Source organism: Dermacentor albipictus, chromosome 1 (genome assembly GCF_038994185.2).
Source record: "Dermacentor albipictus isolate Rhodes 1998 colony chromosome 1, USDA_Dalb.pri_finalv2, whole genome shotgun sequence".
In the NCBI taxonomy this organism is placed as follows: Eukaryota; Metazoa; Arthropoda; class Arachnida; order Ixodida; family Ixodidae; genus Dermacentor; species Dermacentor albipictus.
In genome coordinates, this window is record NC_091821.1 from 436,618,960 (window position 1) to 436,646,283 (window position 27,324).

General features: G+C 47.9%; 1 protein-coding gene across 4 annotated transcripts in view; it reads right to left on the reverse strand.

Moving 5' to 3' along the window:
• The window catches only part of Uggt (UDP-glucose-glycoprotein glucosyltransferase), a 190,324-nt gene that overhangs the window by 95,814 nt on the left and 67,186 nt on the right, over window positions 1-27,324 (reverse strand). The gene's annotated exons all lie outside the window — the stretch shown is intronic.

A 27,324-nucleotide genomic window follows, 5' to 3' on the forward strand; every position in this document is an offset into this window, starting at 1 on the left:
TGTAAAATGCGGAAATATTAATCTGCTTGGGAAACTTTGCTGCACATGAGAGAGTTAAGCATTAGGAAGTGCTGGGAGCAGACTTTAGATTTGATTGTCTCAAATTTTTAACAAAAGTTGCTGAAAATTTTTAGATTAAGAAAAAGGAAGTAACAAATTTGCAACTCTGAATTCTGAGTCAAGCACAGATATTATAATTCCATGAGCTGCACATATTACAGGATCTAAAATTAAGAAATGTCATGTAATAAATTGGAGTTTGCAAAAAAGTTGCTAGATCACTTGTGTAAGTTCTTCAAAAGTCCTATTAGTAGCTTACCGTTATCTTGCAGAGCAATGTATAAGGTATCAATTTTCTCCACTTCAGATGTGTTAACTCCCGATGTTAGCAATATCATGATATCTGCCTATGTTCTAGAGTGACAGGGTTGTAAACTCGATGTTTATTTTTAAACATGTGTGATTTTCGGCAGCCATTATACATAAAGTCAGCCTGAATGAAAAAAAAAATCTGCTTCCAGTGGCCACTAGATTTTAACTCCTCCTTTTAAAACATGGCAACATCATCGAAATACGTTCGGCGCATGCCAAGCCAGATGATTATCAGTTTCAATGTATTTAGGTCGGGGCTGCTGCTCGCAATCATAAAGGGGCCTTCCAATCCGAATCATAAAGGGGCCTTCGCAACGTTTAGGCATCGCATACAGCGGTTGAGACAATAGCAGCAAGCTTCTTCTGCATGGAGGGCAGCCCACCTCCTATCACCATTGCCTCACAACATTTCATTTTCTTCTATTCTCAATTTTTGAAAACCCTTTTTAAAAGTTCTAGCAGAAGCATGTGCTCTGGTCCGTGCTTATTACAACTTCTAGCATAGAATTAATATTTTGAGTTGTGCCTGCCTTGTGAAGGGTACTTTTATGTACATCTTAATTATACAACTTCTACCTGCACCACACTTTCAACACATTGTCTTTATTGAAATGAGTGCTAGAGGCATCGGATACCAGAGAAAAAGCACACCGCAGCATAAACACAAAATATAAAACTCTCTCTCTCTACACACACACACACACTCACACCTTGATATACCCAATGCTCAAAGACTCCTTGACCGTAGCAATAAATCCCTGTATTAAACCACTTCATTTTATCACCTTCCCGCACTTCAAAACACACATTTGCGAGTGTTACGCTGAAGTGTACCGGTGTCGCGACTGCCAGCCGTGACTGCCGCATTCCGGCTGTCAAAATAGACATGTTTTGCCCGGGTGTTTCGTCACGTTAAAAAAAGCCAGACACTCGAACGCGCGCGCGCGCGTGAGCGCATCAACAGGATGAGAAAAACATTACTCCCTAACCGCCAGATGGCAGCACGGACACCTATTAAAAGACAATGGCCACCACACAGCACAGCAGTGGGAAGCGTCTCTCGGCAAAGATACCGTCAGGAACTGAAACAACGAAGCTGAGGTGATTATATCGCTTATTAAGGACACCCAGGAATCAACTCGATCTCGCTTTCATTTTCCTCTTTTCCTGCTCACATCCATATCCGCGCTTCCATACAAGGGTAAGGCACACACGTGAAGCGAACTTTGTATTCACGGCACCGATTTTCAGGCCCAAATAAATTTAGAAAATGTAACAACTATTGTTTTCCCGCACCGACGCGTTACTGCCATCATATCTGACCTAAATGTTGCGGCCAACGTAGCTTCTCCGCAATGCAAAGCCATGTGGCGAAGCCATTGGCACCCCACGAGTCCGCGGCGCGAAAATTCTACCCGTTTCAAGTTGGGAGATTACACATTGCAGTGCTCAGCTCGCAACCGGCGTACACGCGTATTTACCGTGCGTCCCAGATAACGTTAGCCAAGTTGCTAAAAAAAAAAAAGATTTGAGAAACACGATACGAGATACGATTTTAAGGTGTATACGGTGTTCGCTCGTCAGACGTCTGAGACCGAATACCTTAGGTCTCGAAATCGCATCTTGCACCGTGTTTCTAACATCTTTTTGTTTTCGTTTAACAGCTTGGCTAACGCTAGCTGGGTCACCTTATATGATTAAGGAAAGGCAGTTTTCGTAAAGACCTTCGTTTGGCGCGAGTAGCAAAGACTGTGACAATCTGCATTTCTTTCTTTCTCTCTCTTTTTTTTTGTACATTTTAGATTATTCCTTCCCCTGACCTCCCCCCGCCGTCGCTACAGGCACGAAGGATCAAAATTTCAAACCGATGTAAAATAAAATGGGTCGCTACAAAACACGGCCGCAGCAATTTTCTCTGAAGCCGCCATCGTGGCAATATTTCTTCTTTCTTTTTAGGGCTACTCCAACTGACATGGTCGTTAACGGAAATGTCACTGGATGAAAACTCGCGATCTTTTATTAGTTAATTAGTCCATAAACGATTGCACTAATTCACAAGCTATACCGCAACACGACTCCGTGATCCGTCCTTCGTCTGACACATTTTTACGCGAGATAAAAAAAAAAGAAAAAGCAGCACCCAGCTCATCCGCTTCGGGATCGTACGACCATCGCGTGTTCGCGCGCGCGCGCGCGTCAGACGGGAAAAACACAACAGCACGCAGGCGCGTGAAAAAAAAAAACCCGTGCGCGCGTACGGAGAGCCACCGAACTTTTTTTTTTTTCCATCACTTTCGCGCCGCACGCAGGAGTGCACCAATCAAAAGCGAGTAATCGCCTGCAGATAAGGCGGAAAAAAAAAACAAAGAGCGAAACAGGAAGCGGGCGAACAAAGCGACGCGACGACGTCGTCGCGCCGCGGTCCAGCCGTGTCAACGCACCCCGGCGTGCAACACCATAGAATGAAGTGCACACGGTACACCGCCAGTCGGCCCCCTTTCCTATTCGGCGGCGAGATTGCGACACACGCCGGATATCCGGTCGAGTCGCCGCACACGACTCGCTGATTGCGTGGTTGCGACCGATACAGAAATCATTCTGGGGCACGCCGCGGATCTGAGTGACGAGGGGGGGGGGGGTCATATTCCTTTTTTTTGACACGGTGCGATCGCCTAGCTTCGAGGAAAAGAGCGACGTTGCAGCATCGCGATCGAAAATTCTCGCGAGCGTTCGAGACGGGGGTTGGCACACCGTTACCGTTATACTCAGTCACGGCCTGTGCCGCCGATTGCGCGAGCACGGGGTGTAGTAACGTGTGTGTGCTCAGTGGAGTGGAAGCTGCAGTGGTAGGCGGCAGACCGATAACGCTGTGCTAAATTTCTTCCGGCAAAGAAATTTCCCGTGCCTGCGGAAGTTTCTCGCAGACCTCGTACCTTCACCTCTGTACTAAGGGTTCAGCGTTCTCGTTTCTTGTTTTTCTATAGTTTGGCCCACTTTTGTCGTTCTTTTATTTCTGCCAGAAAGATCGTTTTCTTCTTGCTTTTGTTTTTCCAGGCGAATATATTTTTCTGGATAACCTTTCACAAACTTCCGGCGGAAAATTTTTCGCGTCGACCTTCGAGTTTCTTTTTTTTCTTTTTCCAGTAAATATCTAAGGTCCAGTTGACGCTGAGACGTGTTGCATGACTGCACAGACTATACCAGTCATCGATGAGCACTCTCTCTATATTAGCGTGCTCATTTCGGCTCGTTGGTACATCTTTAACGGCAGAACTTGGAACGGGGCGACACAGGGCACAGAAAAGAGGCACGGCCGGGTCAGAGCGTTCATCATTAACAACCAAATCTCTTACAGAATTCGTATACACTACTATAAAAGCGCGAGGAAGGTTACATGCATGTAATAAGGAAAAGAATCAGCGGGACAGATTTTCAACTTCTTTTGTCTACATGCGTGAAAATCGACCGAGAGCTGACAGATGCGTGCCCGCGTGTCAGAAAATTAACGCTGCAGGTTTCAAAAACCTCACGTGCGCGCTGTTTGCGGTACCTATTTAGGTGCGTAAGCATTTCTATGCCTACCCAACGAGGAAAGCCGTCCCTTCGTCCGTCACGTAAGGCGGTCGCATTCAAGACAGGGCATGCATCAGGGAGCGAATTCACCTTCGCGCTGCCTCTCGCTTCAACGCGAAATAAGCGGCAAGAACACAGCGCACACGAAGCTATCAGCACTAGGCGCGCTCTTGCCCCCATCGCAGATCGCTTTCGACATAGGGCCCGCGCAACTGCCCCCTTCCCTCGCCGCCTTGCGCCGCGCGGTGGAAGACGGCGGTAAAACCCCTTAAACTTCGTAAAGTACTGCCACGCTTTGCAGAATGCCGCCTCCTCCTCGCGCGCTGTGGCCGAGGCCGACGCTGCGTCGTTATTGGCCTAATAGCATCACGTGGGCCCTCGCGCCGTGCATCAGCGCCATTTTTGCTCGAGAAGCGTCCACGGAGTGGCGAGGAGCGCACGTTGGCGCCGTTGCTACGCTCGAGCAGTGTAGGCGGCGCCACGGTCCAAGAGGGAGCGTGAAAGAGAGGAGAAACGAGGAGGAGTGAAGGCGGAGGAGGAGGGTGTCGCTACTTTACGAAGTTTAAGGGGTTTTAGGCGGTGCTTCCTCCCCGCTTCCCTCCCTTGCGTGGGCGAGACAGCCGCGATCGCCGACTCACCGTCGCACGGTTTCACTCGCACCTACAGCATGCAGCGCGCGGCCACACTTGAAATTTATATGGAACGTCACGCCGACGGCGAAGATGACGACGGAAATGCGCCTGGAGTGTATATATGACTGCTATCGCAATAAAAACAAAACTATTTTTAATGTGTTGGTGCAAGCGTATACAAGTCAGATACGTGTAACCAATGACAGTTTCTTGTAGATGACGGTTTCGCGCGCGACAGGTGAAAAAGGTTCGGAAAGGTGAACTTGGGTAAAGGAGCTTGAGAAAATGTGGTCTCTACGAGAGAGAGCAGCAGACCAAGAATCTCCGTCTGAGAAGAGGGACGAAATTTTCCATGATAAGGGCGACCTATGAAGCTAACAGCCTTTCTGTGAACACATTCTCTGTCTTGTTTATAGTGGTAAATGTGCAGGAGTTATATAGCGGGTGATCATGTTTAAGTTTTACAGGATTTTTAAAGATCATCTATGGGAGAAAGCATAATTCCATTCCTTGAGCTGGAATATTCAGAGGCGGACATTACTTGCACAAGAAATCGAAACACATATTAAATTAACGGTAATGCTCTAATCAATTGGTTAATTAACTTTACGGCACATATTGCAATTTACAGCCGGCGAGATTGCAAGGCGTATTCACTTATAATACATTCTTTGGATGACATCAGTTTCGAGATATTAGATTATCACTGCCAAAGAGTGCAACGAAATATCTAGGCGTTCTAGTCATGCTTGTGCTTCAATGCAGAAGAAAGCGTTTTGTTAACAAGGCGTGCTTTTATGGCGAGTTTGGTGGAAAATATATCAAAACCCGTGCCATCCATAAAATCTGTTCTTAGTGGATATACCTTGCAAACTATCTGGCTACAATGAAGAAATTACAACATAAGCCGCAACATAATTAAGAACTTAATGCACTTTCATCAATTAGTTGATTAATTGTTTCGATTTCTTGAGCAAGTAATGCCCGCCTTGCTGAATATTCCAGCTCAAGCAATGGAATTATGCTACGTGCCACAAGTGATTTTTCAAAATAGTGCAAAATTTAAGTATGATCACCCCGTGTAGCAGCGACATGTTGAAGAATAGGTCTTACGAGTATTTTGTGAGTTACTTACGAAATGAGTTTAGTTTCTGTTGGAACTACACGCAACGGGCAAACGAAGTACCCAAGTATTTATTTATTTTTTCTGTTTGTTAATTTTTGAGCGACCTGTTGCAAGCGATGATGTGCTCTTACCAAGACATGATTAAAAAAAAGGAGACCTGAGCATTTGCAGCATGAAACGCACTGTAACAACGAACACTGACATAACGGACTGAGCAAAGGAGCCATCTCGCTCGCACCTAATTCAGTCGGTATGCCGGTGAGCAAAAGTATATGGACTAATGATTGCGCGATAAAGCTCATTTTCTGCTCTGCCTGCAAATGTAACCTCAAATTGAGGAGTGCGGTCCAGACGTGGCATTGCGAACTTTGCAGCGCACTCCTCAATTTCGGTTTATGCATGTTAATTACGAAGAAGGTCCGCTTTTTTTTTCTTTCTTTCTTTCAGCGACCCCACGGTCCGCATATAATTTAGCTTTCGGGTGTGCAGGTGTTCAGCGGCCTGAATATGTCGGACACAGCTATACTGTTCCAATGTCTGCATCATTATCGCCGCTGCGTGTTAAAGAAAAAGAAACTATGCACCGAATTACTAAAGAAAAATAAAGATGGGTTGGAATTAATGATGATGGAAACGCCTGTCGTCCAGTGGCGAGCGTATGAACGCGTCAAGATACTATTTCACAAGAGCAACAAACAGAAAACCACAAAAAAATTTTTTTTTGATAAGACAAGATAGAACGACGCAAGGGCGGCACTTCATCATCGCTCTCCCAAATTTTTCCAGTTGCCACACTGCGCTACTGAAATAGGCACGTTACGGTGTCATCAGGGCGTTCACTCGAGATAACCCGCCTACAGACGTGGCGCTACGCGCTGACGTATCAGGAGAGCAGCTTCTCGCTCGTTTGCGACACGACGCCGCGCCAACTATCGCGAGCTGTCGACACGCGCGACGTGCGTGTAAGCATACGCATGAGCCGCTCGTATGTCGCGCAATCGCCGACGGGATGCGACGACTGCAGGGCGCGCTGGGCATTATTTATATTCCAAGAAAGACATCGCTATAAGGGGTCGGGTGTCGCCAGCAGCTGAGCCGCAGACACGCAGCGCCCGTTGTTTCACAGCGAAGCTGTATACCTCTACCGTTCAAGGAAATTTCCGTGTCGCAGTGGTAAGCGAAAAACTCCCCATACGTGGGCCGGTCCCGAAGATAGTGCAATGCCGGGCCGACCCGCGGCGGAGGTGCAGTTCGCCATTAAGGGCCCCACATTCAGAGCTTCGCTGGTCATCCTTCTTCACAGAGTGGAAGGGCACTGAGTTTTTTTGTCTATGTTTCTGGGACAGGATGCGAGCTTGATTGCACTTACAGCGGGAACGGGAGGGCCTGCAACGCGACAGCTGTAAACGACAGCGTGACAAAAGCGCAACCTTGCGTCGTCGTCAGCTTATTACGGCCCTTTGCACACCGCCAACGGATAGCGACAACGGTAGCGTCCCCAAGGTCACATTTATGATCGACGGCAGCGTCAACTCTTCACCTGCCAGTTTCTCCCTAAAGCGGCAGTCTATATTGTCTCCCCGCCGATCTCCAATCATCCCTGAGTTGTGTCAGCCGACTCCTTGCCTGCAATTTCCTGACCTCATAACACTCCTCTGCTGTATTGCGCTGCATTACACTTGACATTCACTTTGTTACACTGCATAGTAAACCACCGGCTATCTGCCCTGCGGATTACATAATCTTCCCAACTCTATTTCTTACTCTTAAACTACACCAACGTTGACTACACCCATTTCATTGTGGATTATAGAATTCGAGATCTGATTACGCGCGTTGTCCAATCTAGGAGGCCACGCTCTAATCCGTAGTATTGGCCGCTTGCCCACTGCGACGAAATTTCTCGCGGGCAATGTTCATTACTATAAATGAGCAGCAATAAAATTGAAGCAATCTCGGCTGAGTTGTAGGGCTGGTAATTGTCAAATTTTCTTCTTTAAAGCCCTTAAATAGCACCTATCTGAGCAGACAACGCGCGCATCTGGTGGCTAGCGGATATGACGCAAATCCCGGAGGGCCTCTGAGACATTCAGCGCGCTGCGGACGCCGCCTACAATCTCAGAATTTATGTCAAGGCGCGGCACTGGTTTTCAAAGACCCGACTCCTGCGTCATTTCTGGCAAGCGATAGCGGCGGCATCTTTTTTTTTTTTCAACGAATTTCGGTATAAAAGATGGCTCGCTCTCCCGTAATCGCGAGTAATGGCAACCCGTAGAGCAGATTGGTTGGAGATGATACTAGCCACAATCTTAAAAATGGGTGTAGTGCCATGTTCGCAACGGCACACCACACCTCACCACACTTCACCACGCAATACTGTGCAATAGTCCATAGGGACGCTGCCCGGATAGAAGAAGAAAACCGGCTGAAGGCGGCACGACAGGCAGCGAAACACACCAGGGAGACAGCGCACTGCTCAGCTAGAAGAAAAGCGCCCGAAGGAGGCGCCACGCGGCGTGGCGCCATCTCTCGAGGCGATGCAAAACCCGCGCTACGGTACTCACGGACCGCTGGAGTTCCAAAGAGCTAAGGCAACTCTGTCTCAGCGCCAAATGATGAGAGTGACGTGTATGGTGATCTGTATCTGGCCTTTTGAACGTCGTTATTGGAAATGACAAATAAAACGTGCGCGTCCTAAAAAAGTTACAGCTTGAGTAATATTGTGAACATTAGGAAGAACTCGGAAGCAATATTTTTTTTAACGTGTTTCAGCAGTAACTAGCGTATGTAATGCGGTCCTGTACAAAGGGTCGGGAGCTGGAGACCGCATTTCCGTAAGTTCTGACTGGTCACCCGGAAGATCTCGTTCGCTATGTTCTCGCAACTTGTCCAGATGTTCTCGTTGGAATTCCGGGATAACAGCTTTGGCGTTTGACTCGAGGTCACTTGAAGGTCGCTGACAACGAGCTAAAAGCATTCTATGCTTAAAAACGTTAATTTTTTTGTGAGCTCTTTGCAGCGTGCCCACTCATATTCAAAGCGTAACGTTTTGCACGGAGGTTGCCTGAAACGGCTTTTGATGCGGACCAATATAACGTTGCAGTTGGCCTTTGACGTTGCGCCTACAATTTTTCTGTACACCACTCGTTGCGTTGTCCTTAGTGTCCTCCCAAGCCTCTTTGCTATCCTCTAAGTTTCAGTACCATATATGGGTTAGTTACTGTCTAATGCTCTCACTGTACATTCTTTTAGGATATCAGTTAGCCGCAGTTCACAGTCATGAAAGGTATACTATACTTGAGACGGTGCGCTTTAACCAATTTTTATTCGTATGGAGATTTGCTTATGATTCGGGTCGTACTTGGCCTCACTAAACTTGGTATTTTATTGTGCTGCTAAACACTTCGTATTTTGCATACTAATCGTCAAACCTACGCTTAGGCTTTGCCAGTTAAGGTCTTCAATCACTTGTTGCAAGTCATCTCCAGCGTAGCTGAACTGGACGATGTCATCCACAAACCACAGGCTGCTGCAATGCTTACTGTTGATGCCTATACACACAACCTATAATGTTTCCTAATCTAACATTTTGAATACTTTTCTAAAGCATGTAATGAACAGCATTGGAGAGAGAGAGAATAAACGTTTGTTCGTGTTCCCCAATGTCCGAGCGCTAACGCTTTTGTAAGTGTGCTTAATCGGCATTTTCGCGCTACTGTCGTGAATGGTTACAGCAGCCGTGGAATCTGTATATATATTTCCTAAGACGTTCCCGTATGCTCGCTCCTTAACTGCTTAACGCCTCCGTGACTACCTTATCTTGTATAATCTAAGACGGCAACATATTAGGTTGGTCATATTCTAGAGACTCCTCAATGACCTGATTGGAGACTTGGATGCGATCAATTGTCGAACACTCCTTCACAAGACATGCAGTCTGCTTTGGCTTCGAGATTATTTTACGAGTCACCCGATAGCAGCCTGTAATACAATTATTTACGTTGTCATGAATTAATATTATGTAGGTATTCTTCCATGCCTCTAGCACATTTGAAGTCATGAAGTATTGCGACGCAAGTTTACCTCAAGGTGTCATAGCGGGCCCGATCCACGTACGCCTCGGGCCCTTTTATCAGCGAGCCATCTTACCAAAAAAAAAAAAAAATCAGGGGGCTGGCGAGGACCAAGGTGGTAGAGCCACTGGATATGTTCACGAACTAAGCAACTGGGGTTTCTAAAAGCGTTGTGTTCTCAACTGTCCGGACACATGTGCATGCACGTGCCAAGCGCAGACATTTACTCATTTCAATCTACAAAAAAAAAAAAAATGGCCCGAGGCTGAGTGTACTTGCACATGTAGCTTGGTTAACGCAAGGCGTCGCCGGCAAATGACGTCAGAGTGTCAGCAAGTTCGAGTGACTTCCAGAAGCGACATATACGCCCGGTTTCCTTCGCTATCGCAGTGGCCGATCCATGTTGAAGCTACAGTACACAATACTGAAGCTGTACGGCAAGAAAGGTTTGCTCCGAGGCAGAGGAGCGCTGGCTCCTCCGTCTCTATACTAACACGGTAATGTGCCCGGCAGTACTACAGTACTTTAACCCTGCTTTCTCTGGGGAGTGCCCACTGTGTGGTTACGCGTTCTCGGACGTTTTCCACACATGGTGAGGGCTTGCCCCTCTAACGCGGCTTACCTTTCCCCTTCCCCCCCACCCACCCGAGAGAGCTGGGAGGCTGCCCTGCTGGGCTGCTCTACCTTCGAGAGCCAAAGAGCTCTCGTGGCTAGGGCCCGAGCCGCCGCGGAGGCCACAGGGGTTCCGGACTAGGGACCCCTCCTAGATTTTGTAAGGGGCCGGCCCTTGAGGTCGTCCTAAACTCTCTCTGTAAATAAGCGAATTAAATGTTTACCACCACCACCACCGGGATAGATGGGTCCCAACGGGGGACAGTCGGCCACAAAAGTTGTTTGTTTGCTAATTCGCCGTGTCCGAATTGGACCACAAGTGACCGCAGCGGAGTTGGTGCCTCGATATATCTTCTCTGCTTGCGCTGACGCTTTCAGTGAGAACGTCTCGCATGCATGCATGCATCAAGACGCACGGACAAGTGATAAGTCAAGAATCCAGGACCACCTCCTCCCCCCCTGTCCCCCCTTCCCCGAAAAAAATGCATAGCGCACTTGTCCTTTTCGTTCATGCTGACATTGTCAACGACTAAAATACGACGCGATTGAGGATACCCGGTCGGACGCCTGGCGAAGAAAACCTAATATGAGATCCAAATAATATTCTGCGTTAAAAAGAAAATGAGCACAAACGTCTGACAGAGTGTGAAAAAAAAAAAAACGCTCACGCAGCTTGCCTGCGATTTTCGTAAACGCTTTCATTTTCTTTTCTCTTTTTTTCCAAATCGCGGCGTAGAACACTCCACGCTACAGTGCCCTTTTGGTGGCGACCAGCTCATATAGCAGTGCGCTATTCCAACAGCTAGATCCTCCGGCACATTTCAGACGTCGCGCGAGCAGATACAGAACGTCCCGGACGTGCGATTTCTCACGGTTTTGCATTATCTATTGTTACTTTTTTTTGTCCTCGCTCTTCGTTCAACTGCATGCTTTATCTCCTCGAGTGGATGATGACCCCAGCCGCTAGCAGGTCTGCTGCCTCTCCAGCACGCGCACTTGTGAGCTCAAGAGCCATCGAAAGATTACGCCCTGCCTATCTACTCCCACGAAGACTCTACAGCGTACGATCGGCTTCTCTGGTAGTTTCGTACGAGCACGACAGGGAACACGGTTTACACAAAACGGCAGGGACGAAAGATTGTGACCCGTGCGCTATTAAAAAAACGGACCTCCTCGACTTGGCAATGGTCGGGCAGCGTCGACCCCTCGGATGAAGTATAGGCGGCGCGCTTTGGTAGCGGAGCTCCCGTGATAGACAGCCGTTTGGCAAACACAAATTCCCGTCCATTGACCTCGCGAGTGTGGAAAGCAAACGACGATAGAATCATGTGGAGGAGCTGCAAAGCGCGATGTCGCGAAGGTATACCTGCTGACCTTCGGACCCACTCCTGCATATATGTGTACATGTAATTGAGCATGTGTTGGTGGGCTAGTTGGTTAAGCATGATTAAAAAACGGCGCCGAATAAAACAAAACACGAAGAAAGGAAACACGAGACAGCACGTAGGCGCCTACGTGCTGTCTCGTGTTTCCCTTCTTCGTGTTTTGTTTTATTCGGCGCCGTTTTTTAATTGTACATGTAATGCTGCCCTTCCTAAAACAAAGTTGTTGTTTTTGTTTGTTTGTTTGTTTGTTTGTTTACAGCAAAGCTGTGAAGGGCTAGTTCCTCATGGATCGTGTCCGTGTGTACACACAAAGCTCCCATGCATACGTGGGCCGATCCCGAAGACCGTGCAATGGCGGGACGACCCGCGGCGGAGGTGCCGTTCGTCGGGCACGATTGCTATGCACGCACAACGCCTAAAGATGCCTTAAGGGAAGCTCTTTTTCACACAAACTATACGGGGCGCGAGCCTTAGACGCGAGTGGATACGGTATAACCAAGAGCTTCGCATTCGGAGAGTCGGAAGTATCGCGACTTCGGGCCACGCAGCTATTGAACCGAGAGGAAACGAGGGAAATAACCATGATCGCAATATGCAGATAGTAAATAGAAGTAATACGCGAGAAAAGTATGGGTACAATTAGAAACGAAGTGTTCAAAAGTTAGGTCGAACGTACGCTCGAACAATCCAGTTTCGTCGCCTCAAAGATACGGCGGAATGCGCAACCGCCGCATTCCGCTAAGCTTCGCACTGACTGCGGAATGCGGTGGTTAGAGTGCATGCTGAGCTGACCATCTCTCTCTCTCTCTCTCTCTCTCACACACACACACACACACACACACACACACACACACACACACACACACACACACACACACACACACACACACACACACACACACACCGACCGCGCACGACAACCACGCGTGCAAGACAACGTACGGCAGAGGAGGTTGAACCACGCGAAGGTAGACCCTGCCTTCAGATTCATTTTGCGATAATTAATCGCACAGCGATCGGTACATCCACGGTCGCCATCTTGCGAGATCTCTCGCTCAATATGTGTGCCAACGAAGAGGCAAGGTCTCGCCGCAAGTGGAACGCCCTCAAGGACTCCTTAAATCAAGTAACGATATCACATAAGAGCAGAAGAAGCCTCGCGTCCTCGTCGAGGCCGCGACGTGACGCGCCGCACTGTATGAATGAGTTAAGCCTCTATATATATCCCAGCTCGGGGAGCTATAGCATTATCACGATCACTGGCACAAGGTGGGCCGTCGTATTATATAGTACATACGTGACCGGCGTAAAGGCCGCCGTTGTAGGGCCACGTTAGTCACCATCACGTCGTGCCAAACGACAAATTTACATTCTGGGGTATTTGACGCGCCAAAATCACAATACGATTACGAAGCACGACGTCGTGGCCAGGACTCCGGGCTAACTCTGACCGTCCGGGGCTACTTAACCTGCACCAAACGCGCGGCACGCGAGCGTTATTGCACTCCAATGCCTCAGCGGAACGGATCGAACCAGCGACCTCGAGCAGCGCAACGCTATATAACGCATATCGCAACATACGAGCTATACCGCGAGGCGGGCGTGCCAAACGAAACCGTAAGTAATACTATGCGGCCAACACGCGTTCTGGAAATCAATGCTAAGCCGGTGTATAGCACGGCTATCTCTCTACATATACGGATTCGTTCGGCGACGCGCAACGTGTTGACAGTCGGTGTAACGCGCAAACGCGTGTAATAAGGCGAGCACGTGTGAGGCAAGCACGTGGTCGTTTCCTCGGCGGCATCCTCAGCGGCACGCAGTCCTCGCGCCTACATACAGGGGTCGCGGGGAAAACGCGGCAGCTCTCGCTCTCTTATAGGCAGGTTGTTGCTTATAAGCAGACGATGCGACGTGACGCACAAGCCCATCGTCTCGATGGGTCTCAATCAATGCTCGCCGAACGAGGAAAACAGAGCGGCGGTCTGAAGGGGGCGGAGAGCATCCATCCAGCCGTGGGTGATTCCGAGTCCCATCATCTACATGGAGGACATATTTTCCCCGAACGACGCCATACAGGAAGATGCACCTACGTACCACGAAATTCCCCGGCACGAGGCAAATATTACTTTGTAATTGATAAAGGACCGAAAAACGCGCACCTATCCTGGGTTCTTCGCTTCTGAAAACTGACGCTCGACCCCATGGCAACTGCACCGCCTGCACGACACGTATCAAGCAAGGTGCGAGACCGGGCTACAGTTGGCATTCCATATCGATGCAATAGGCGCAAAAGCGGACGCAGAACACAAGTAGAGGCGACAAAGACAAGCGCTTGTCCTTGTCGTGATGTGGTGACATCATGCATTCAGCGCGGGCAATGGGAGCCGCATTGCCTCACGAGGAAGCGGTGCTAGTTTCTATAGGACTTCGACTAGAGAGACTTTACTGTATGCTATTGGGTGACATGTGCACTAAAATGAATACAGTCGAGCGACTTCCTAACGAAGCCCTCGGAGCTTCCGAAATCATTCATTGTATACATGCAGGCCACTTCGCTGCAAAGGTCGCGCACCGCACAGCTCTCAAAAGAACCGCGGGACAGAATTATTCCTTCGTTATACAAGTCCTTTCGTTATATAGATGCGCTCGACTGTGATTTAAAAAGAAAGTGAATTAGTGCATCTTTTTCATTAGCTATCTGCACACTGCAATTTACCATGCAAATAATGCCTTCTTTACAATTAACGCCATTTAAATATGCACGCCCGTCGCTATATTAGCAACAGAACATCACAGTCGCTGGGCTGGCCTCTAGAGCGGCCAATAGCGTGACAGGTGCGATATACGCCACACAACATAAACTACACAGATACACGCATGTATGTGTCAAGATAGCTAGTTTCACGAAGAAACCTGGATGCGTGCTATGCTTGCTTCGCGGAAACATTTCGGTTGCTTTAGGCCCAAAGCAAGTCGTTTATACTGCCGCTCCATATTCGCGCCAGCCAAGGCGCAGCGCGATTTATTTTGGTCGTAAATCGACTTCCGTTAGCGGGCTTCGTGCGTTACGTACACGCGAGTAAATGCGACACCGCCAGTATACAGATGGGATAATACATATCGCGCTCTTCGGCGCGAAATAACGCCGATGCGAACGGACTACACCGCCGAGATAAAAAAGTGTACGCGCGATAGCAAGGTCGCACGACAAGCAAGGTCTGCAGCAGAGAGGGGTTATATGCGCATACCGCGTGCACGTCCTCGCGCACCCGTCAATGTCCTGGACGTCCCCAAGGTTTGACACGGCTATATAAAAAAAAAAGCGGCCTTTTTTTTTTTGCTTGCAGGAAATTTGCGCTATGTACTGACGACCGCCGCATATATCTTCGAGCAACGCTTTGTATACATTTTAATTACCCTCCACACAGAACCAACAATAATAAAGAAAAGATAGGTTACGGCAGATCCGACGCCTTCGCTGGACACAACGTTGGGCGAAGCAATTAAAATGTTATGTACACGCAAAGAGACACATTACAGGTGCAATTTTATTTACAAGTATATACGTATACGTATATGATCCGCTCTATATATGCTATTTCCCTCTTTCAAATTTTGCGTAATTTGTCTTTGCAGTAATAACGCGCATGTAACTTATATGTGACGCGTGTTCTTCGCACTGCGTTTTGCGCAGCACACCGAATACACGCATATATATATACCCGGGCAAGGCGCGAAATATCCCCGCCACACGACCCAGGCGACCGCTTATTATATACGTTATAGCTATCTCCGGCATCGGCGCAGTTTATTTTTTACACATTTTCCGGGGCCACCTCCCATTGCACGAAAGCATCCCCAAGATCGGCCCATCTTACTCAGGTATAGCAGACAAAGAAAACTTCGCTTTAACGCAGTCTCCGCTATATACAGGGTGTCCTTACTATACTTTAGCCAAGGCTGTAAAATACGCCCATCAGCGCGTGCACTCTATACGTGGACGCAACCACATGCATGTTGTCGGCTATATAACGGAGCTAGTCACAGTATGTTCTTATATTGTGCTTAATTACATAATTGGCCAATATTAATGAACAAATTTCGGGAGTGTTAACTTGAGGGAGATATAATTTACAGCTAGAATTATTTCATAAGCCGAACACACACACACACACACACACACACACACACACACACACACACACACACACACACACACACACACACACACACACACACACACACACACACACACACACACACACACACACACACACACACACACACACACACACACACACACACACACACACACACACACACACACACACACACACACACACACACACACACACACACACACACACACACACACACACACACACACACACACACACACACACACACACACACACACACACACACACACACACACACACACACACACACACACACACACACACACACACACACACACACACACACACACACACACACACACACACACACACACACACAAACCAAAGCGCGAGTGGCTCCATACCATACAGCAAACAGCATGCATTATGTCCCGTCCTCATATAGGGGACTTCGACACATTTTGAAACCTTAGCTGAAGTTAGCAGGAACAACTGTATATGCTGAGAAAAAAAGAACTGTACAACGGAAGTGGCCAAATGTATCGCACGAAGTACGGCACGAAAAAACAACGTTGCCGAGCCAACCGAGGCGCGCCCAGCCGAGCGGTTCCACAGCAAGCAAGCTCGCACGCGGAGCACGCGTGCCTGCGTGCGAGCCACGCCAGACAATGGCACGTCACTAGTGACAAATATTTTTGTAGTGACAAGCGCAGCGCCAGCACCGTAGGACGCGGCATGCGTCGTCGCCTCGGGCAGCAGGAGCGCGCGCGCGTCGCATGGGTGCGCACCCACGTGGCGTGCGTGCCGCCGCGGCCTTCCGCTCAAGCGATGTGTGCGCGCCTGAGGTAAGATTACGTCAAACCCGATGTGCACGTGGCCACGCCTCTACACTGCAATTTTATTTTCTTAAAAGAAAAGATTAAACAAAGGAAGCAAAGAAGAAAGTCGAATCAGGTGATCCCGAATACGCGCGGCCCGCCCGCTATATTACTAACGTGCGCTGCCAGCGCCAGACGATCTGCATAACGATCGACACGATGATGATCCTCGGGCTCCGGGAAAGTGCTGCGACCACTCTGCTTTCACGTCACCCGTCACGGTTTCACGTTACGCGACGGATGCGTCGTTTTGCTGCCGTGCACGAGATAACAGGACTGGTTAACCGCGTCTCGCCACCCCTCCCAGCTCCGCCATTACCGCAGCGCGCGAAGAAGAAAAAAATAAAATTAAACCGTCTCCGCAACCGCTTCCGACGGGTTTTTCAACGCATTGCCAGTGAGACAATGTGCGTTTGGGAATCGAGCGCGATAACCATAGAGCTGCTGCGCAACAGTAACGCCGAGGCAATTAGTGCGATGTTTCGCGCTGCGCACGCACTCTGAGAGAGGTCGCATCTGTGCAAGTATTTCGAAGGCCAGGTCGAGAAATACTGGGGCGTACGAGGATTACATTGTGTGTCCATCACGCAGAAATTTCTCTCGACAAGATGTCGGGGTGTTTGCGTGCAATTCTTCGTTGTCGTGATCGTCAAAAACGGCTTCGGCGGCACAGAGGATCGTCCTTGGAGGTTGTCCCATAGAACGGTGGAAACTAACGCCGGTGTCCCAGGTACAATTCTGATCGCGATCGGGGCCGATCCGCATGGGATTTCTCAATCGCGATCGACGATGCTGGTCCGGCCAACACGGCCCAACGGTCCGGATCGAGTTATTATCGGCTGATGATCGTCAGCAACTCTCAGACTGCATAATGACTAACCTACACTTTCATATTTGCAAAAGCATGGTTAAGTCTCCACAATACCTCAATTTTACTGCTTACTGTTTCCTATAAAGAAGGCTTTTAAACGTTTTTCGTTGAGCTGCCTTCACTTTGTTTTTAACGTTATCAGAATACTGCGCTAGAGGGCGCAGACGTCAGCCTGCGATCGCGATTGTCCGGATCCCGCAAGAGCGCGGTCGCAAATGACCGTGTAGCATCATTCGATCCGGATCAAGCTCAATCCGGATCATCCCCGATCGCAATCAGAAGTGCACCTGTGACACCGGTATAAGAAATTAAATGTGGCTCGAGTTATACACAAAACAAACAAAAATAAACAGGGTGCACTAATATTATCTGAATAAATATATTGTATATAATCCGCACTATTTGTTTTTGTACTATCTCACAATTATAGTTACCTCTCCAACGTTATAACAATCATTTATTTTTATTCCTGTAGTATTTATAAGCTTTTATAGGACCGCACCCTTACCCTTAACAAACTGCCCTTAACCGATGGGTACTTGTCCGGTTCCCCTTAGATAGGTGAATGCAATTATTAGAGAAAGAAGCAGGCAACCAGAATATGTGTATTTATTTTGTGAATTTGTGTTTTCCACTGCTCTTTACTGTATCCTTTTTGTGTGTGCGCGCGCTCTGTACTTGTAACGTAGTTGATTCATTGTTGTACAGCATTCGCTCCTTTATATGTTATTTCAATACTGTCCGCCTCCCCTTATGTAATACCCTGTTGAGGGTCCTTAAGGGTTAATAAATGATGATGATGATGATGATGATGATGATGAAACAAGCAAATAATATCCCGGTCTTCAGTGCCGGGGCGAGGGGGGGAGGTTGCTGATGTCGCAGCGAATGAGTAAAGTGCCGCAAGAACCGTTGAAGTCCCCTGTGCTTTTTATTTATTTCTCCCCCTGTTCCTCGGTTATAACATATCAATGCCAAGAGCCGTCCACGGAGCGTTCTGCCGCCAAAATATTTGAAACTGGCTGGGAGATAGAAGCAAGAGAGAAATGTTGAGAGGCGACGATGCGAGCGAAGGCGAATCATCGTCCTCGCAGCAGAGCCCCCACTGCCTCCTCAACCGAGGCCGCCTGCGAACTTGCGCTCTACCATATCGCAGCCGAAAGTTCGTGCGATGTTCGCGTCAAGACAAACGCTTATTCGCTCCACCCTCTTCTCTTTCTTTCCCTAACCCAAAACGGGCAGGCGACGAATGCGGCGATCGGAAACATTTCGAAACTTTGGGAGTCTAATATTGCCGCGAAGCTCTGGTGGCCACGCAGCTTAATTGTACATCCTGCTTGCACATAATACATGACCTAGAATTGGTCTTTCCAAAAGAAATACCACTGCATAAACTTAACTATGTTGAAAATTCGTCCCCCCCCCTCGTTTTCTTTTCTTTTTTTTCTGGCGGTCTAACGATAGTGGAATGCTCGATTCGCTGAAATGCTGCACGCGCACCTCTGCCTGAAGTACGTGTAAATGAATGCACGAACGAATTTGTCGGGTAGGAAGCTTGAAAGCGTAAGCGACATGACAGTGTAACGTTGACTTGGAATCCTCCAGACTAAGTTGAAAAGGAAGGCCGTGCTTTGCGAGAAATATCCTGCACGCACAAAAGGGAAAGATTTTTTTTTTGTCCGGGCACCCGCATGCTTCGTGCACGTAAACGTTCCGCCAGACCAGTGGCGTAGCCAGAAATTTCGTTCGGGGGGGGCTCACATTTCAGCTCGGCTTCCTCCTAAGAGGAAAAATTAGGTCGGATGCTCCTATCTAAATACACGTAGAAGGAAAATACGTTTTTCTCGGCAACCACTGCACCAAATTTGATTATATTTGTTGCATTTAAAAAAAAACTTAAATTCTAGTGCCTGTTTGTTTTGAATTTTCGATTTATGTCGTCAATATTTTATTGAAAAGTGGCACAAATGAAAGATTTCAGAAAACGAAACAATTAAGTTTATAAATCTGTAAATCAGCAATGAAAATTGATATCACAATTCCGTGAATTGCACATAATAGTACGTCTACAGCGGACAAAAGTGATATGTTACACATGAGTCTCAAAAAATTAAGTATTATGGAAATACGGCTCTTGCAGAACCCTTGTACATAACATAACCAATTCATGTAAGATACAAATAGACATATCCTATTTGTCCGCTTTGAATGGTGTAGTGGGTGCCGTGTACAGAACCGCGATATCTGTTCTTGATGCAGAGCTCTTAATTTGTAACTTCGTCCTATTTTTTTTTTCGAAGTTTCGAATTTTTCAAAATATTTTAAACCAAGTTCCGGCCCTAAATCGAAATTCCGCTTCCAACAGACACTAGAATTTAACTTACTCTCTCAAATGCAACAAATTTCATTAAAAGCGATTCAGGAGTTATCTCAGAAAAGCGTTTCTGCGTTTTACATGTATCTGAATAGGCCGCATCGGAATTGCGCCCAAGCTAAGCTTCCTCTTAAATAATTTGCCTAGGGATCAAATACATGAATAATAACCTCATTGCCATTGCCAAAGATGCTGCAAACGAATTCTTGAACGTTACGCACTGTCAATACAAGTAAAATACGTATTTTTTCATAAAATATTATATTCATGTGTGCCAAAAATCGTGCCCAACGTAACTGATGTCAATGCTTCCATGTTTTGTCTATTTAATAATAAAGAAAATATCACATGAACTTTAGAACTACATCAGTTCGAAATCGGCAAAGCAGTGCATGTCGCTGATATGAAAAATGTAAAGGCCATGATATGAACAAGTTGAGGACAAATATGTTAATGAAACTTTGTCATTCAAGGTCCTTGTTTACATCCTTGTACATATGCAACGGCCAGTAAAATCTCAATGACGCTGTCATTTGTTCCAATGTATTATGCAGAAACATCTATCACCGGTCGTGTATCGTGAGTAATTGCACCGAAATTATACTGGCAGCAGAGAGCACGTATCAGAAGCAGGAGTTCTGCAGAGTATACGAGGGCGAGTCAAATGAAAGTGAGCCAATGCAAATATATGACAAACGGGGTACTTTATTTAAAGTAGCCTCCATGAGCATTTAGACATTTAGACATTTCTCTCATTGACTAACGAGTCGCGTAATTCCCGTCTCATAAAAGCTCCTTGGGTTGCTGCTTCAAAACGTCTGCAGCTGACTTTCACGTCATCGTCCGAGACGAATCTGGTTCCCATGCGCTGTTTTTTCGGTCGCCCCAAAATGTGGAAGTCGCAAGGCAACAGATCTGAGTTGTATGGCGGATATTGCAGCATTTTTCACTTGAACTACGCCAGTTTTATATTAACCACATCAGCGACTTGGAGATGGACATTGCCGTGGAACAAGATGAACCCATTCGTCAATTTTTCACGTAGTTTGTTCTTGACTGCGACACGCAGGCGATCCGGCGTTTCACAATATCGTGAACAAATGATAGTCTCTCAATATTCAGTAAATTCTATCAGTAATGGGTCCTGACGATCGAAAAATAAAAGTCAACAACACCTTTCCGGCGGGAATGATGGCCTTTGCTTTCTCTGGGGGGTGGTGAATTCAAGTCTTTCCATTGTAAGCTTTGCCGTCATGTTTCAGGCTCGTAGTAGTGGCACCATGGTTCGTCCTCGATCACACTTGCAGACAATAAATCGTCGCCCTTATGTAATACCGGATCAGATGAGTAAAGGCAGCGCCGAACTTCTCAGTATTCTGGCGGAGATTCAAAATCTTGGGCATCCATTGCGCACACAAGAGCCGATAACCGAGTTGACGCCATGAATTATGGCGTCAACGGTGACGGTGAACCGAACCGTGACTGATGTTCACACGCTCTGCCAGTTCATCGATGCTTATTCTCCGTTCTTGTGTCATCAGCTCATCAACCTTTTGTTAGGGGTGATTGCACGATGGCTTTGTCCCAGTCTGGGATCGTCTTTTCAACTTTCACGTCCTTCTTTGAACCGTTTGTTCTAACGCTTCACATTGCATGGTCAATGAAATGCAATGTTCAATCTACACGGCATCCATACGATGAGTAATTTCTTTTCGGGAAACGCCTTCAGCTGTCAAAAAACTCACAGCACCACGCTGCTCAACTTCTGGAGCGTCCATTACGTCACGCAACCATGTTCAACCAAGTTTATGAGCGCATTAAAGAACATTTACGCTCACACCTGCATGTCACTTTTGTAAATGAGAGATGCCTGCGTGCTACGCGCAGGCCTTGCAGATAATGAACAGAACCATCATTGCGCGGGGTGGGTAGGCTCACTTTCATTTGACTCGCCCTCGTACATTAGAAATGCGAAGATACAACGGAATATACACATGCTAAGATAGAGCTTGATAAAGGGCAAAAAATTGCCACTGGAAACAAAGTTCACTGCACGTATACACAAAACCTCGCAACAAGATATCTAAACACACGCATAAGATTCCAATAAATCTACGTATCTAAGAAAAAGTCATGGTACATAATGGGTCAAACAAGGCAAATGAACATGTTGCGCAATCACAGATTCACAGAATCCTAGATCCCGCCCCAATTCCATCCACTCCCCCCGATGTATCACGCGCGATGGAAGGCGCGGTGCGCTTGCTCCCCGCTTTTCTTCTTTGCGTACACAAGACTGAGCCACCATCATCGGCTCACCCATCCCCTCCCCCACACACACATACGCTTTCACTCGCACATACAGCATGCGGCGCGCGGTCACGATGTTATCGCCCTTAGACTTTATGCGGAATATGAGGGCGACGGCGGTGGCAGGAATGCGCCTAGAGTCTCCATATAATTGCTATCGCAATAATATAATGAGCATCCGGCAGCTGAAGCGTCCCATGGTCCATTACTTTCCGCAAAAGAAGTAACAAAATAGAACTTTCACCATGCGACAGTTCGCTGCACCGCAACATTTTTTTCTTTCCTTTAGTGGGACGGGGGAACCGTAATGAAAAAAATACCCAAAGGAAAGTATGTTGGTCACAATCGAATGCCTACTTTGAGCAACTAATGTGGCTATTAAAGGAATATCGAAGAAAACACGAGACGCTTGGTCCACCAAGAACCATGTGAATACTGCTCGGTACCCTACACTGGCGAGACAAGACTTTCTGGAGAGGTTGCGCTCAAGCGAAGGCGGTGCAATCCGTCGAGTCCCCACATTGATGGCGGCGAGCGACCATTGTTTCTTTTTCTCGTCTGCCAGCTAGAAAGCGTCCAAAACTCTGCCAGGCGAAAATGCACTCGGCCAGAGAAAACCGAAAGCGCGTGCGCCGCGTCGTGGTCGGGGCAACACGAGAAAAACGCATGCGCTCTGGCTGGCTCTGGCAGCCCCCGGGCAGGGGAGCGAGAACAAAAAAAATTGAAGTGGCTCAATGTGTCCTCGCGATTAAAAGTCATAGTAGAAAAAGTAAATAAGAACGTAGTTACCTAGGCTGGCTTTAGTGTCTTCATTGGATGCTTTGGCGCAGGTGAAAAAAAAATTGATATTTTTTATGTGACATGACGGCACGAATGAACCACCACAACGCTTCGTCTCATCGGGCCTCGCTGCGGGCTTTGTCAACTTGTCTGATAGTGTGTTGATTTGGCTAGTCTCGTTGTATGGCCCGATGTGCGACTTTGGAAAAGTTAATGCACCTTTGGCGTCAAATATTTATGGGAACATTAAACTTACAAAGTTCCGGAATTGAAAATCTAAAGCACACGTTTGGAAATGTCAATGCACCTTTCACATCAAAAGTTGATGAGAACTTTACACCCATAAAGTTTCGGAATTGACATCCACGCGCTCCGTAGATAACATGATAGAGTGTAGATTCCGCGGCCTCCGCGAGATGCCGCGGCGAGCCGGTTCGCCATCAAAACTTCCTTGAAACTTAGTGCTCGGATGGGGCTGCTTGCGTTATGTGACTCCCGGTGCATGGGCGTTGCCGCGAAATCCAGCCCGAGTTCGCAATTTTTGCTGTGAAATAGCTTTTCGAGCGTGAAAAATACGTTCTAGACAAAATCCAGAATTATTTTCTGCGCCGGGGGTTGCTTTGGTCGGCGGTGCATGGACAGCGCGAAAAAATTTCGGGGGGGGGGGGCTGAAGCCCCATAAGCCCCCCCCCCCCCCCCCCCTGGCTACGCCCCTGCGCCAGACTAAGGAACACCGAGCCAGCTAAATTCAATACCTAGAGAGCATAGGTCAACGCCACGGATGTGCTTCCATATATAGGTACGTCCGCCTATTTCTGCCAACAGCGGCTTTTCTTTTTTTTTTTTTTGCCCTGCAGCATCGAAGACAAACGGACGCCCACAGAACAAAAGCACTTTCTCGGCACTCGCATTTACGCAGCGCGCAGCAACTCCCGCGGCAAACGACAGCATCCGAGCGGAGGAACAACAGCTCTCGCTCGCAAGCCTCTCCACGGCGCTTTTCGTCGATGACGTCAACGAAACCCCGCTCGCAGCCCGTAGGCCTGTCGCGACGCCAATCAATCAGGAACGATCGGCACGCCGACTGCTCTGCATTCAATGCGCAAAAGGGTGCATCAGCGTGCTCCGAAAATTGGCGACCGTTCGGGGAAAAGCCGCCCTTCGCCGACGACAACGAGGTACAGAAACTATACACGAACGGCCCCGGCATAAAAGCCAGACGGGACCTGCCTCGCCGCAGAGGGCGCCGCGTCGACGTGAAGGTCGACCGTGCTGTAATTCTTGCCTTCGACGCACCGGTCTCGCGGAGGCAGGGCGACGGAGGGACGAGGACGTGCATGCGAGTGGCGTCTCGCGATGCGCACCAGTGCATCATTATGGGGCGCCTCGCACGGCCGGTTCGTCGGTGTACGGACGCGCATGCATATCGGCGATTCTTCTTTCTCCGCATCAATCGCGTCACCTCTGACGTCATACCGGGCGTGGCCGAAAGCGGTACGCGTAACGTCTAAGCAGGGCTTCTCTTCGACGCCTTGCTCTTCTGTGGAGTTCTATATATATAGAGTTCTATATAGTTCTATATATATATATTCTATATAGAGTTCTATGGAGTTCTATATATATACACACACACACACACACACACACACACACACACACACACACACACACACACACACACACACACACACACACACACACACACACACACGCGCGCGCGAGCGAGCGGGTTGAGCAAGGGTGTGTTGCACATTCGGACACTAAAGTGCCTCCCGTTGACCACCACTGACGCCCACGACGTCACGCAGCGTGCCACGTCACAGATTTTACAGTGTTTCCGCTCAATTTCGGCCGTCTTTGTGCGGGAACAACGCTGAACGAAGGCGCATATTCCCACTTGTCTAAGCTTCTAAGTGGCATATACATGAGGGCGCGCTAAATTCCCGTCCCGTCAAACAGCCAGCGCGAAAACGACACACACACACACACACACACACACACACACACACACACACACACACACACACACACACACACACACGCACACGCACACGCACACACACGCACGCACGCACGCACGCACGCACGCACGCTAAAGTTCAAGTCCACAAACGGTCCGCAAGGAAAATGGCGACGCCTAAAGAACACGATGGGCACAAAACCATTCAGGAGCTCCTCGATTACACGGCGTGATCATTTTGAAGCTTTCCGGAATTTTTTTAAACAATGCATGTTGCAGATAGCATAATTCTAGTCCTTGAGCTGGATTATTCAGAGAAGCGCGCACAATACTTGCCTGCGAATTCGAAACACATATTCAACTAATAAACAAATATCCACTAATTAACTTCATAATTAATTATATCACGAAGCATATTGCAATTTACAAATTGTAGGCGGTGCGTGGCATCCACTTGGAATGAACTTCCAGATTGACACCAGTTAGGAGATATGCGCCATCGAACTCGCAGTAAACATGCACGGTTGTTCCACTCGCATTTTTTTAAAACCAAACGCTATTTTAAACATTGAAGCGCAATATTAACTGGCACGCACATTTATTTAGTCCCACACTTTGGGATATATACATATCTCGAAACTGGCGTCAACCTGCATATTCAATTCATTTGGATATATCTTAAACTCACCGGCTACGTAAAGTGTAATATGTGCCACAAAGTAATCAGTTATGAGTTAATTAGCGATATTGCGCTAATTATTCGAATATGTGTTTCGATCTATTATGCTATTGATGCCCGCCTCTTCGGGTAATCCAGCTCAGGGGCATGAATTATGCTACTTGCCGCATGCGATTTTTAAACATTCCGGAAAACTTAAAAATGATCACCCCGTATTCGCGACTCCAAGTAAATGCCCGCTACCTAGCGGCCGCGCCGAGAAATAGTCGATCCAGGTTCAAGCTTGAAGCGAAATACGGTATCCTATCACAGCGTGAGCCGAATGCCTCGTATAGTTCTCAAATCGCTGTGATGTCGCCGCACACAAGTCTAAAAAAAAAAAAAAAGAAGGAGAGAGACGGACGTCGAAAGACTTTTGCTGTGTTCTATTATGCGTGTCATCGCGGTGGAAAGACAACGATGTACGATTTCATCGTTTCCAGAGAGAAGCTGACGACGCGCATCGGAGAGAACGACTGGGATAAGGAAATTCCGCATCGGGAAAAGGTGAGAATCAGAATCAGTTTATTTTCCTCAAGGAAGAATGGACCCCAGACAAAAAGCTGCTCATTGAGCAGCTTGACGAGGCTTCGGGCCTCGTCAAGTAACATAGCATACCGTCAAGTAACATAGCATACCGTCAAGTGATATAGCATACTGTCAAGTGATATACCGCCTTTACTCGATTCTAAGCACCCCCTTTTTTTCACGATCGCGATGCCCAAAGTGAGGGGGGGGGGGTGCTTAGACTCGAAAAATCTAGAATGCCCCCCCCTCCCTCTTTCCGCTGCGACATCACGACGAGATGGGTGCGAGAAATAACATTTTATTTTGCAAACATCCAAAAGAAAAATCGGTGCCGGCAGTGAACCACCGCTTGTGTCGGATGCTCAGTCACTATCACTGCCACTCGAATTCGTCGCACCGCTTGAACCGCCGCTCTCGGTATCGCACAGCAGGTCGTCTTCCGTTCCGTCGAAGTGGTTTGTGATCGAGCACTTCTTAAATGATTTGACCACAACGTCCACTTGGACCCTTTTCCACGCGTCCGAAATCCACTTTGCGATGGTTGATGGGGACGCTTTCTGCAGCTTTCCCGTCGGCGTCTTTTTCCGGTCGTCAGGGTTTCGCACCCACTCTTCGTACTCCTGTCGGAGACTGGCTTTGAAAGGCTTGTTGACTGAAAGGTCGAGGGGTTGCAGCACTGGCATCATGCCACCCGGAATCACATCCATGTCGCTATTGATGTTCCGAAGCTTTGTCTTTACCTCCGGGGTCAGATGGTCGCGAAACGCGTCAAACAGAAGCATCGACCGCGTGCCTGCAGGTCCGCCCAGCAATGATTCCAGAGTGAGCATGCGCGTTTGGCGGCCTTGGCTACGCGCTCTTCCTAACAAATAGGGGGGTGCTTAGATTCGCATGCAAACTTTTTTCCTAACTTTTTCGCGAAAATAGAGGGGGGGGGGGATGCTTAGAATCGGGGGGTGCTTAGAATCGCGAAAATACGGTAGCATACCG